The sequence below is a fragment of the Abramis brama genome (genome assembly GCF_963993115.1).
Source record: "Abramis brama genome assembly, chromosome: 24".
Classification (NCBI taxonomy): domain Eukaryota; kingdom Metazoa; phylum Chordata; class Actinopteri; order Cypriniformes; family Leuciscidae; genus Abramis; species Abramis brama.
The window spans coordinates 4787300-4799619 of NC_139986.1; the positions used below are offsets into that span (position 1 = coordinate 4787300).

Genomic DNA, 12320 nt, shown 5'->3' on the forward strand with positions numbered 1-12320 from the left:
AAATGTCTCTATTTTGGGCATGGCAGTTTTTCTAGCACTTTTGTCTGGGGCCGTGTTGTCAATCTTTTCAGTGATTCTAGTCTGGGAAGATCAGCTATTAGTGAACTCTCATGCTGCTCTTTGTGTTTAATGGCATTGGGGAGACAGTGAGAGCTGTGTGTCATTGCTGCCCTCTGCTGGTCACACTGTCCCATGACCAGTGGCGGACTGGCACCAAAAAGAGGCCCTGGCAATTTTAGCAGAGAGGCCACATTTGTCTTCTCAAGTCATCTGCAACCAACAAAGAAACATAACATTACACAAACAACACACTCCAATAATAGCTTAACCAAGACATGAAAAATAAATGTTTTACCTTCATGTGGTTACAGTAGCAGGTTGCGCAATAATTTGCTTTTCTCTGCCACTCTGTCAATCACATCATGCATCTATCTCACAATAGAGAGATTACATACATTTAGGCTATTTGTCCTTCACAGGAAAAATAGAAATAAAAAGTCATTATTATTATTATTATTATTTAGTTCATAGGGCTATTATTTTTCAGAGATAGGCCGTGGTGTTTGTTTGTTTGCTTTTTTCCTTGTTTTTTTGTGGCCGCCTGCAGCTCCGCTTAATTTATTATTATTTTATTCATATTTACATTTACATTTATGCATTTGGCAGACGCTTTTATCCAAAGCGACTTACATTGCATTCAACGTACACATTTTTACATTTTGTCAGTTCATAAGTCTGTTGATTTGCGACGGCCTATTGTTGCAGACACTCCGCTTTATTTATTTATTTACAGTGTTGGGGCTAGTTACTCAAAAAATAATATATTACATATTACATATTACTCTCAAAAATAGTAATGCCTTACTTTACTTTATTACTCCCTGGAGAAAGTAACTAGTTATATTACTAGTTACATTTTTTTTCTTAATTACTCTATAATTGCCTGAGATGCATCAGATGGAGGGAGAACATACAAAGGAGGAGTGTTCTTTAGGGTCTTTATTACGCCAACAACAGACTGGCACTGTCTAGCACAAATAACTACAAACAACTGTACTTGTACTTGCCGTTGTTGACGCTTCCATTTTTCCCCATCTGTCCCAATAATATCTGTCTGCAGAGCCGCAGAGCCACAGTTTCACCACAGCAGTTTTACCCGCGCATGCGCAATTTCAGGTTGTAATTCAAGCCCTATAAATAGTCATTTATATGCAAAATTGTCTATAAAACACAACCGGTCTTCCGACCTTTTACTATATGCGCGAGGGAGAGAGAGCAATACAGCGCTCGTGTTGTTTGAAGGCGGTGAGAGTGAACGGGTTGCGCGCGCGCGTCCGGGGCGCTATATTTTTTTCCCCAGGATGGTAGGGGAAGACTCATGAATATTCATTAGGGAAGTCATCCCTGATTGGCCTTAACTGCCGCGTGTCGACCAATCGGTGATGGTAAATGATACCTCGTGCCAAACCCAGACCAATCACTGTTCCATTCACGCCCTCCTCCCCTTCCCTTCTGTTCTCTGTGTTGTGTGCCTTGTGTGTGATGAAGGTGCTACTGGCAAATGTAACGCAAGTAACTAGCTCGGGAAAACTGTAATAATATTACCATTTTCAGACCAGTAATGTCTTACACTACCAGTTACTGAAAAAAGTAATATTATTACAGTTATTACTTTGTAACGCGTTACACCCAACACTGTTTATTTAGCCTTTTTATATGGTTGTGATGAGCGCCGAGCGAGCCGCTGGCTGTGCTGCCGGTTGCGGGCGGCCAATCCGCCAAAAGGCGGCCGCATCTCCGCTTTATTTATTTATTTAGCCTTTTTATATGGTTGTGCGCCACAAGTTGTGATGAGCGGCGAGCGAGCCGCTGGTGGTGCTGCCGCTTGCAGCCATTGCGCCAATAGGTGGCCGCTTCCTCGCTTTATTTAGCCTATTTATTTGTTTGTGATGCGGCCACAACAAGTGATGAGACCAGGCGGCCGCAGTGGCATTTGCCCACATTGCCCAATGGCCAGTCCGTCACTGCCCATGACATGCAAAACACACTTCCAGTCCTTTATAAGTAGAAAACCGTTCAGATTCATTTTGGTGTCAGAAATGATTTCTAGTGGATGTATCTATTTTTCTCATTTGTGTAAAAATAGTTGTTGTTTATTATTATTATTATTAATTTTGAACAGTTTTATAACTGCAGGTCTACATATTGTGTCATCAATTAGCCCAGTAGTTTTTATAATTCTAAATCAGTATGAACAATAATACATTTGTATATTGTTTAATAAAGACTGAATTTGATGTATGCTGAAGTTTTCATTACATACACCACTCTTCAAAAGTTTTAAAGAACTAAAGCTACCTTCATCAGCAAGGAAGTGTTACATTTTTCAAAAGTGACAGTAAAGAAATGTTTAATGTAACAAAAAATTATGAACATTCTATTTAAAGAAAAAAATATTCTAAGAATGCTTTGCTAACGTTCTATTTAAGCTATGATTTATTTTATTTTTTTTCCTAAATGTTCCCTGAATGTTCAAAACGTTTAACGTTAGGCTACTAGAAGAATGTTTGTACATAAATTTGAGAGAACATGCAGAACGTTAGCTAAAGTTCTGAGAACACGGTTTTCACCAAAAAACAAGCAAAAAAAAACAAAAAAAAACATACTTTAGAAATGTTTCTTGAGCAGCAAATCACCATATTAGAGTAATTTCTGAAGGATAATGTGACACTGAAGACTTTAATTAAATTAAAATTGTTCTTTTAAATTGCAATAATATGTCACATTATTACTGTTTTATAGTATTTTTGATCAAATAAATAAAAGCCTTGGTGAGCATAACATACTCATACTCACTGACAACAAACTTTTTATTTTGAAGAATATTTTTGTTAAAATATATTTTTATATTTAATAAAGAACAATTTAAAGGTACATTGTGCAATTTTTTTTCCAAAATTAACTAAATTTAAATAAGGAGTCAACATATCATCAATCCTTCTTCCAAAATGTGTTTTTGTCTTACCCGTGTGTGTCTCCTCATTTCCGTAAACAGAGAGAAGTTGCTTTGGTTACTTTGACGTGTGTCTGGTGTTGGAGTGGCATATAGTTTTCACAACAACGAGCGAGGAAGGTTGACATGGAGCCGATAAATCTCCAACCTCCGGAAAAAAAGCTTGTAATAAAACCAGAATCAACATTGGCTTGGCTTTTCAGATGTGGCGAGAACTGAGGGATTTAAAATGTTATAAAAGTGACACAGAGATGGCGTTTTTATCTCTCAACAGGAGAGTAAAGTTTTCACTGAACAGATACATTTCCATATGTAGCTCTCTAACAGGGTTATCTATTGTGAAGGGTCATATTCATACAGATATGCAGAGCCGAAGCACAACCAAAACAATGTTCTTCTGCAAAATGCATGCAGTTTTGCTTTTTAACTCCTAGAGGGCCAAAAGCTATGGAAGGCATTTTCTGCCAAATTTAAATAAATAAATTAAATGATTAAAATGAAAATTAAAACCAGATTAACGATTTCATTACAGAAAACAGTACGCAAAATATGTGACAAAATTGAGAATGAAATTAAATGATTTAATTTTCACAGCATTATCCCTGTCAAATTGAAAAATAAAATGCAATTGGTGATTTCACATTTCATTTTCACTACAGTCTCGAGGCAAGACTGCCAATATTAAAATGAAAAGCCAAACGTGAAAAAGAAACTACAAATACAGTTTTTGCAATGCTCTTTAGTAACGCTCACGCAATAATAGTGACACAATTCAAATACAAATGTAAATTTTCGTTTTCATTTTAATTCCTCTTTTATTTCACAGTTTTTATTTTCGTTTTCATTTTCAAAGACAACCTGCATGCAAATTCTATGTTAATGAGTGGGTGTGGCTTATTCTAGTAACGGCGCTGAGACACGCCTTCTGTAAAGCGAAGTCATCACGTCCCGTGTGCATGAGAGTTGAATGTGTGAATCGAAATTATTTAAATGTGATTATATTCTAATCGAGACGACGAGATATGGCAAAATCTGTTAGTGAGCTTTTGCGGGAAGCTGCCGCAGCATTAGAACATGGAAACAACCAGCCTGACCATGTTAGTTATGATGTTAGACTCAGACTAGACCATAATCGACGATGAGGTTCATTCATGTATTAGGCTGTTTTGGAAATTCAACTATTTGGGTGTACAAAGGTCTTAGTAACACAATTTCTACAACAATTATAGCCAGACATTAATACCCGCTAGCTTTAACTGAGAACCTCGGCCAATGTTTCATATTCGCGTCGTGACTAACAACGCCCTTCAGCCGTGACTTATTCAGATACAGCACTAGCCTGTATCTGTCCGCTGTTTAACTGTTACGTGTCTTTTGGTTATTTTAAGTTTGTGTACAAAAAGAATCACAATGCTGATTTTCATTTCCAGTAACAACTTCTGGATGAGATCGAGAAAGCGAGTGTACCTGCATTTACAGTAGGCTAGATATAGCATTTTCCTTCAGGTCAGTCCTATATTCATAATAAAAAATCCGTTTGAATGTCCAGTGTGATATCTTGTACTTTTAACAGTTAATAGGGGTTGTCCGTGCCTATAGTCATGTCAGTTGCGTCTTTCTTCTCCGTGATCACAAGTTTGAGTCATTTCAAAAGTCTTCTCTACTGACTGACTGACTCACTCATTAAGACAGTCTTTGTCTCCATCTAATGGAGAAATAATGTAACTTCTTCTGTTGCTTTATGGTCAGGGACTATTTTTTTTTTCTCCAGCGGAAGGAATTGTCTTTTAGTGATTAATTTTACTTCATGAAAGTTGCATAGATACATATGTTTCGGGATTAATATTTGTATTGCGTGGTAACCGTTTTATAAAAGCAATAAGGTAGGCTACTCTAGGCTAGTGCTGTATCTGAATAAGTCACGGCTGAAGGGCGTTGTTAGGCACGACGCGAATATGAAACATTGGCCGAGGTTCTCGGTTAAAGCCAGTGGGTATTAATGTCTGGCTATAATTGTTGTAGAACTTGTGTTACTAAGACTTCTGTACACCCAAATAGTTGAATTTCCAAAACAGCCTAATACATGAATGAACCTCATCGTCGATTATGGTCTAGTCTGAGTCTAACATCATAACTAACATGGTCAGGCTGGTTGTTTCCATGTTCTAATGCTGCGGCAGCTTCCCGCAAAAGCTCACTAACAGATTTCGCCATATCTCGTCGTCTCGATTACAATATAATCACATTTAAATAATTTCGTTTCACACATTCAACTCATGCACACGGGACGTCGATGACTTCGCTTTACAGAAGGCGTGTCTCTAGCGCCGTTACTAGAATAAGCCACACCCACTCATTAACATAGAATTTGCATGCAGGTTGTCTTTGAAAATGAAAACGAAAATGAAAACTGTGAAATAAAAGAGGAATTAAAATGAAAACGAAAATTTACATTTGTATTTGAATTGTGTCACTATTATTGCGTGAGCGTTACTAAAGAGCATTGTAAAAACTGTATTTGTAGTTTCTTTTTCACGTTTGGCTTTTCATTTTAATATTGGCAGTCTTGCCTCGAGACTGTAGTGAAAATGAAATGTGAAATCACCAATTGCATTTTATTTTTCAATTTGACAGGGATAATGCTGTGAAAATTAAATCATTTAATTTCATTCTCAATTTTGTCACATATTTTGCATACTGTTTTCTGTAATGAAATCGTTAATCTGGTTTTAATTTTCATTTTAATCATTTAATTTATTTATTTAAATTTGGCAGAAAATGCCTTCCATACAAAGCTACACTGCGTCTGAAAGCTTAAAAATGCTTCCTTAGGACTCAATACAAGGTCGGAAGGCAACGATGCACGTCCGAATGCAATGTTAGCTTCACTTCCAGTCTCCTGAGAACCTTCAGCTGATCGATTTCTGAAGGCAGCATAGATGTATCCTTCACTGCCTTTGATATCCCACAATCCTGTGCTTTCCATTCTGTGACAGTTGAGCTTAAAAATAAAGATGGCATTTGAAAGTTGCGCCTGGTCATCAGTTTGTGTGTAAATGTACATTTTTGATGTCATTGTTGATGTCAATGTCATTTAGCAAAATGTAACCTTTAAAATATGATGTTTACTAATAAACACTCCAGTATCATCAATCTACATCATGAGGCAGAACTGAAGTAGGTGGATTATTGAGTGACCATATTAAAACATTAGCAATGCATTCAATATGTATTCATGTGTTGTTTGTTTCCATAATTTATTGTTGTTAAATTAATGCGATCCATTGACTCTTAAATAAAAATTAACAACAGAATGTGAGTGCAAAACAAACTAAATCTGCTTTGCTATGAAAATGCATACAGGTCATTAATGAAAAATGTCTGTCTCACACATGACAACCTTCGACTGGCTGTCTTCGTCTGCCACATTAAACACAGATCTGTGAGCCGTGAGCTTTCTATGTGAAAATAACCATCAGCTCATTGTCTTCCTATCAGACACCCACGCAGCAGTAATATGATTCTTATTAGCATGGACTAATAGTTTATTTAATGGGCCAGCAAGTTCCCGCGGATGGCCGGTCAATGGGGGCGCTGCTCATTAGCCAAACAAATGTTAAATTACACTGCATCATAAAATCTCCCTTATTTGTGAAATGTAACATGTATTGGCTTGTGGGAGATCGTATCTTACTGAACAGTGTGCTTTCACTGTTTGCAACCACTGTATTCAACGAAAAGAGTGAACTGAAAGACTGCCATGTGTCATGTAACAAAAAGAAATAAATACATTCTGGAGTCAATAAAGCCAGAATGTGTTCTGTGCATCAACACTCAACTTTTTTTTCTATGTTGAGTGTTATTTGCTTTTAGCTATACTGAACAAAACTGGTTTAAACCGGAAACCTAATATAAAAATGCACTTTAACTTTGACACGGTCGTTTAACTTTCTTCAGTGCAGCTCCTCGTTGCACTTCATTCTGTTAAAAGTCACCATGAAATCAAAATGTAGTATGCACATTATATGTATTACATGGCTTGGTTGAATTCTAATGTAGAATGCGGTCTGTTTTTTCTTGATAACACACCGTTGCCATGAAAAACAAAGCGTTGCTATGGACGCAGGATTCTAACCGTAGAGACGGAACGGACTATTTTCTTTAGCGGAAGCAATACAATCGTTTTTAAATCAATAAACTCCTTTTTAAATCAATATTTTGTGTCAAATTATTGATTTATTTGGTGGGTAGCCATGTAATAAGCGGGATAATGTAGAGCGAGGCGGTTGTTATAGCGAATACAACCCCTTCAGGCTGATTCAAGCTCCGCTTCGCGTTTTTTTAAATAAAAAATCATATTTTGGAAATTGAACTTAATGCCTTAATTTAAAAAAATGAGGAAAAATCCAACCTTTAAGGACACCAGTTTTCTTTGTGAATGAATAATGTATCGTAAATAAATAAATGTTCTTCCTTAAAATACAGGGTGCATAAGTTTGGACACCCCTATGTTAAATTCCCATAGAGGCAGGCAGATTTTTATTTTTAAAAGCCAGTTACTTCATGGATCCAGGATACTATGCATCCTGATAAAGTTCCCTTGGCCTTTGGAATTAAAATAGCCCCACATCATCACATAGCCTTCACCATACCTAGAGATTGGCATGGAGTACTTTCCATAAGATCATCTCTCAATGCAAATCAAACCAGCTTTTAGGCTAACTGAAATAAAACCATGATCCATGAAGTAATATATAAATAAAATAAAAATATTTTTTATATAAATATTTCTTTAAAAATAAAAATCTGCCTGCCTCTATGGGAATTTAACATAGGGGTGTCCAGACTTATGCACCCTGTATTTTAAGGAAGAACATTTATTTATTTACGATACATTATTCATTCACAAAGAAAATTGGTGTCCTTAAAGGTTGGATTTTTCCTTTTTTTTTAAATTAAGGCATTAAGTTCAATTTCTAAAAGATGATTTTTTATTCCTCTTTTTAGTCAACTTTAGCATGGGTGTCTAAACTTATGCATAGCACTGTATATATATATATATATATATACATATATATAATAATAATAATTTCTTTACCTGTGAAAGCACACTCTCTATTTTGGCTAATGTCACCAAGCCGTCTACTCAATCACCTGTCGTATACAGTTTCCCAATTCCAATGAATGTCTACAAAATCAAGCCCAGGATATAGTTCTAGTCCTGTGCTGGGATCCCCCATGCCCTAGAGCAAGCCTGTCTCGTGGGACTGTCCCTGTAAATGCCTGTTGCTTTGGAATATGAAACTGCCTGGACTTGGCTGATAATCATAGGCCTGCAAGGAATCTTCGCCCACAGATTTCTGCAGAACGCTACAACTTCTCCACTTCCCATATAATTTGCATGTTGGTTCATAAATTATTTGGGCTAAACTAATAATGCTTTCAAATACCAAATGAACCTTTAGTTGTGTTATGTGTCTAAATCAAACAGGCTCTATCCTATAGATTTCCATGAACACTATGATTTTCAGTAAAATAGGCTCATAAAGTGGTAAAAACGATTGTATATTATCCTTACGTGGGCTGGAATGAAGTGCAACTGAACAGTGAACCTCTTTAAAAAGACATTACAAGTGATAATAGTAACAGAACCGTTCCTATGATGGATATTACTGCATACTGACATGGAAATCTTTTCCTCTGACAATATTTCAGCAATCATGCCATGTGTGTTTTGTATTAGCCGTTCAGAAATTCACAAATGAAACACTCTTTTAATCCATTCGCACAATTCACTCACACACTGAATCATTTGCAGCAAATTCTCACACCAAAATAGTAACAGCATAATTTATAAGACAGAAACAAACCCTTGTGAAAATGCATTTAAAGGTAGGGTAGTGATTTGCAAAACGGCCGTCAGACTTTGAAAATACACAACTCAAATGGTCCTACCTTCTTTCCTTTGACTCCACCCATTCAAAGAACATGGACATGGATGGGGGGAGGGGGGGATGGTACGACCGGTTGATTGACGCACTTACTGTCCAATGATTCTAGGTGGTCTTGGAAATGATTGGCTGGAGTTTTTCGAGTCCTGCCCGTTCCACAGATGATTAAATTGCTTAATTTTTATTTCAGTGCTTCTAACTCAGTGGCTGTAAGTGGGTTAGGAATAGGATTTTAAGTGATTTTGAAAAAATGGTCAAAAAAGAGAATTACATACCCCACCTTTAATTGCGTTGAATGTGCCCTTAAAATCTTCAAAGTAGCCAATATTAAAAAAACAAAAACTGTAGGCTACTTAAGTGTACTTAAAGAGAGTACACTTTCACGTTCACACTTTCTTTAAGTTCACTTTTAAAAAGTTTAAAAGGTTTAACTTTAAAGTAATTTTAAATAATTGTATATGTTTTAATAATATTGTCATGCTTTAAAGAAGTACACTTACTTTTATGTAAAGTGCTTGATTATAATTTTGTTTAAGTGTTAATATATTTTAATTGAATAAAAATAAAACGTACAAAAAATGTCATTTTTTTTCATACACAAATGTGTAATTACAAATATATTTCAATACATGACATTTCAGTAGAAAGTTTCAGTAGAAATAACATTAAAGTATATTTTAGATTAGCATAAATGCTTGTCAGTGCATTTGGAAGTAAACTTTAACCATATTTCAAAGACAAGAGAAGTAATTATGCAACAACAATAAGATAAAATCTTATTTAAGTGAGTCTTATTTATGCTCATCTTTGCTCACTTGTTACGGTTGACCGCACTACCGGGCCTGGATGTAACACATGCTGGGGTACGTTGTAACAAATAGACAAAAGAAGCAGACATGCAATATGCTTCAAAAACAGGTTTATTGAAACAATCTAAAAGAACAATACGTAACAATGTCTCTCTTTATGTGATTGCACAACTCAAATCCACTTACCGTTTGACTCAAGAATGAGTGCATGTGTGTGTAAATTAGTCTACAAGAACAAACGTCCTTATTTACGCTTAATAGATGACTAAATAGATGATAAAACTTGACTCCAGTGTACCTGCATATATGTAAAGAACAGGTAGGTCTAACAAAAAAAATAATGTGACAATTTCATGTGTGACTAATGTGACAATTTCATTTTTGAAATAATTCAATTCAATTCAATTCAAATTTATTTGTATAGCGCTTTTCACAATACATATTGTCTCAAAGCAGCTTTACAGAAAGTGCAAAGAAATACTGAAATACTGTGTTTTACTGCCCCAACAGGTTTCAGGATTTACATTAATAGTTGCTCTTTCCTGAAACACTGACGACACTGTTGTGCTTGGAAGATTGTTTAGAATTCCAATCCACTGCTGGGACCTTTAACTGAAACCACAGACGGTACATGCAAAGAAAACATGCAGGATACCATATTGCTAATTTAGGCCATTTAAATGGTATATATATGAAAGTGTATTATATATATATATATATATATATATATATATATATATATATATATATAAAAAAAATAAATAAACTTTCACTTTGCATGCATACAGTAAAGGATGAGGACTTGGGCCTGAATCAATGGTTCGCCATCATTACTGTTCGTATCACGGTGTGTGAACAAGTGCTGAGGAAGATCCAGAGCTGAAATATAATGGGCGTTTAGTTTCTGACGCGCTGTAAGTGGTCAACCAATCACAACAGACTGGACCATCTGACCAATCAGGAGGAGGCTCTCGGAGAGGGGTTTAAAAAGACTGAATCTTTTATCGCACCATTTCAGACACTGTGAGAAAAGAGCTGATGTTGCAATATATTATGAGAAAATGACAGTGTTGCTTGGCTTTGGATGCATCTAAACCTGTTATAGGAGACTCCAAAACAAAAGTAGGAGCATAATATAAGGGCACTTTAAAATAAGATAATACAACTAAAAATCAAGATATATATTTTTTATTTGAATTCAGCTCAAAATGTCTGGAATTCTAAAACTTATTTATTTATTTTATTATTTTAATATGCACTATACAAAATTTGACTTAAGGCAACCTATCACATTAGTCAACTTAAATACTTTTGTTCATCTAATGTGTAAAATGTAGTCTTTTGAACTTAAAAATTATATGTCAAGGCAACTAAATATTGTTTCACATTTAGCAATGCAAGGGGAATTCTGGTTCAGATCTAACGATAAACATTATTTGCCTTTTAAAACTAGAGGCAACAATTTTACCCTGATAGGCAAATATTCCATACAAAAGTTGTAATGATGCACATATACCTCAGCACACAAAACTCAAACATGTTGATGATCAACAAATGTAAATTCAGTAAAAATATGAACTCTGAACTACTGTATATGATATCTTAATAATAACATTGACAACAGCAGCAGCAATTAAGCCATTAAATGCAAAGCAATGATAATGTTTTAATAATAGTTACATTTCTTTTTTTTTAAGCTGCAATGCATGCTGGGACATAACATTATTTCAGATAACTCAATTTGGAAACATTTGGACAAGTTTTGGACAAATACTCGAAAATCGAATTAAGGTCAACCAAAGTAGAGGATTCTTGTTTAGTTCAATCTTTGTTCAGCTACTTTTTATATTTGTTAGAAGAACGTATTGCAAGTTGTACATATATATATATATATATATATATATATATATATATTTTATTTTTTTTACAATGAGGACTCTCCTTATTTTTATAAATGCCTTCTAATATGTTTGTGGTCATGGGGAGCTTTGGAGTCAATAAGGTTGGAGTCAACTTATCTAAATGGTGAAAAACAGATCTGAAGGAAAGATTCCTTTATTTCTTATCTTCGATGCCTCTTCTAAATAATTAAATTGCCCACTGATAACATGAGGGATAAAAGTCATCCTGACCAAGCACTCGTCTCGGCAGCTGAGGATCAATACAGTCAAGGTGTTAGTCAGATAACTATGTCAGATCAGATCTGTCGAGAGTTGGAGCTTTCACCGATTAGTTTGTGCAAAAAGGCAGTTGCAATGTTGTTGTTGGTGTTGCTAGGGTGTTGCTATGAAGGTGGTTGCTGATGTAAGTATGCTTGCAGTAATATCACACCCTCTCCTCAACAAGCCCAATGACATGTACTTTCCACATTCTAAATAAGGCGATAACTTACATTCTGCTGCCAAAATTGCATCACCGGTGTACCTGTAGATGAATGAATAGATATAATTTCAAGGAAAGGTGCTGTGCAGTGCATGTTGGGACAGGCTTTATTCTAAATTCGTCTTCTGTGAAGAAGAGCCTGTTTTTCTCCACTGGATTTCAGTT

At 35.5% G+C, this 12320-nt stretch overlaps 1 long non-coding RNA gene across 1 annotated transcript; it reads right to left on the reverse strand.

Moving 5' to 3' along the window:
- Positions 1-200: 200 nt before the first annotated feature.
- Positions 201-1976, reverse strand: LOC311075884. The gene is made up of 3 exons (XR_014604586.1): positions 1434-1976; positions 356-1342; positions 201-270 (listed from the first exon to the last, which is right to left on the reverse strand). It is a non-coding gene; the product is annotated as an uncharacterized lncRNA (long non-coding RNA).
- Positions 1977-12320: the final 10344 nt, after the last annotated feature.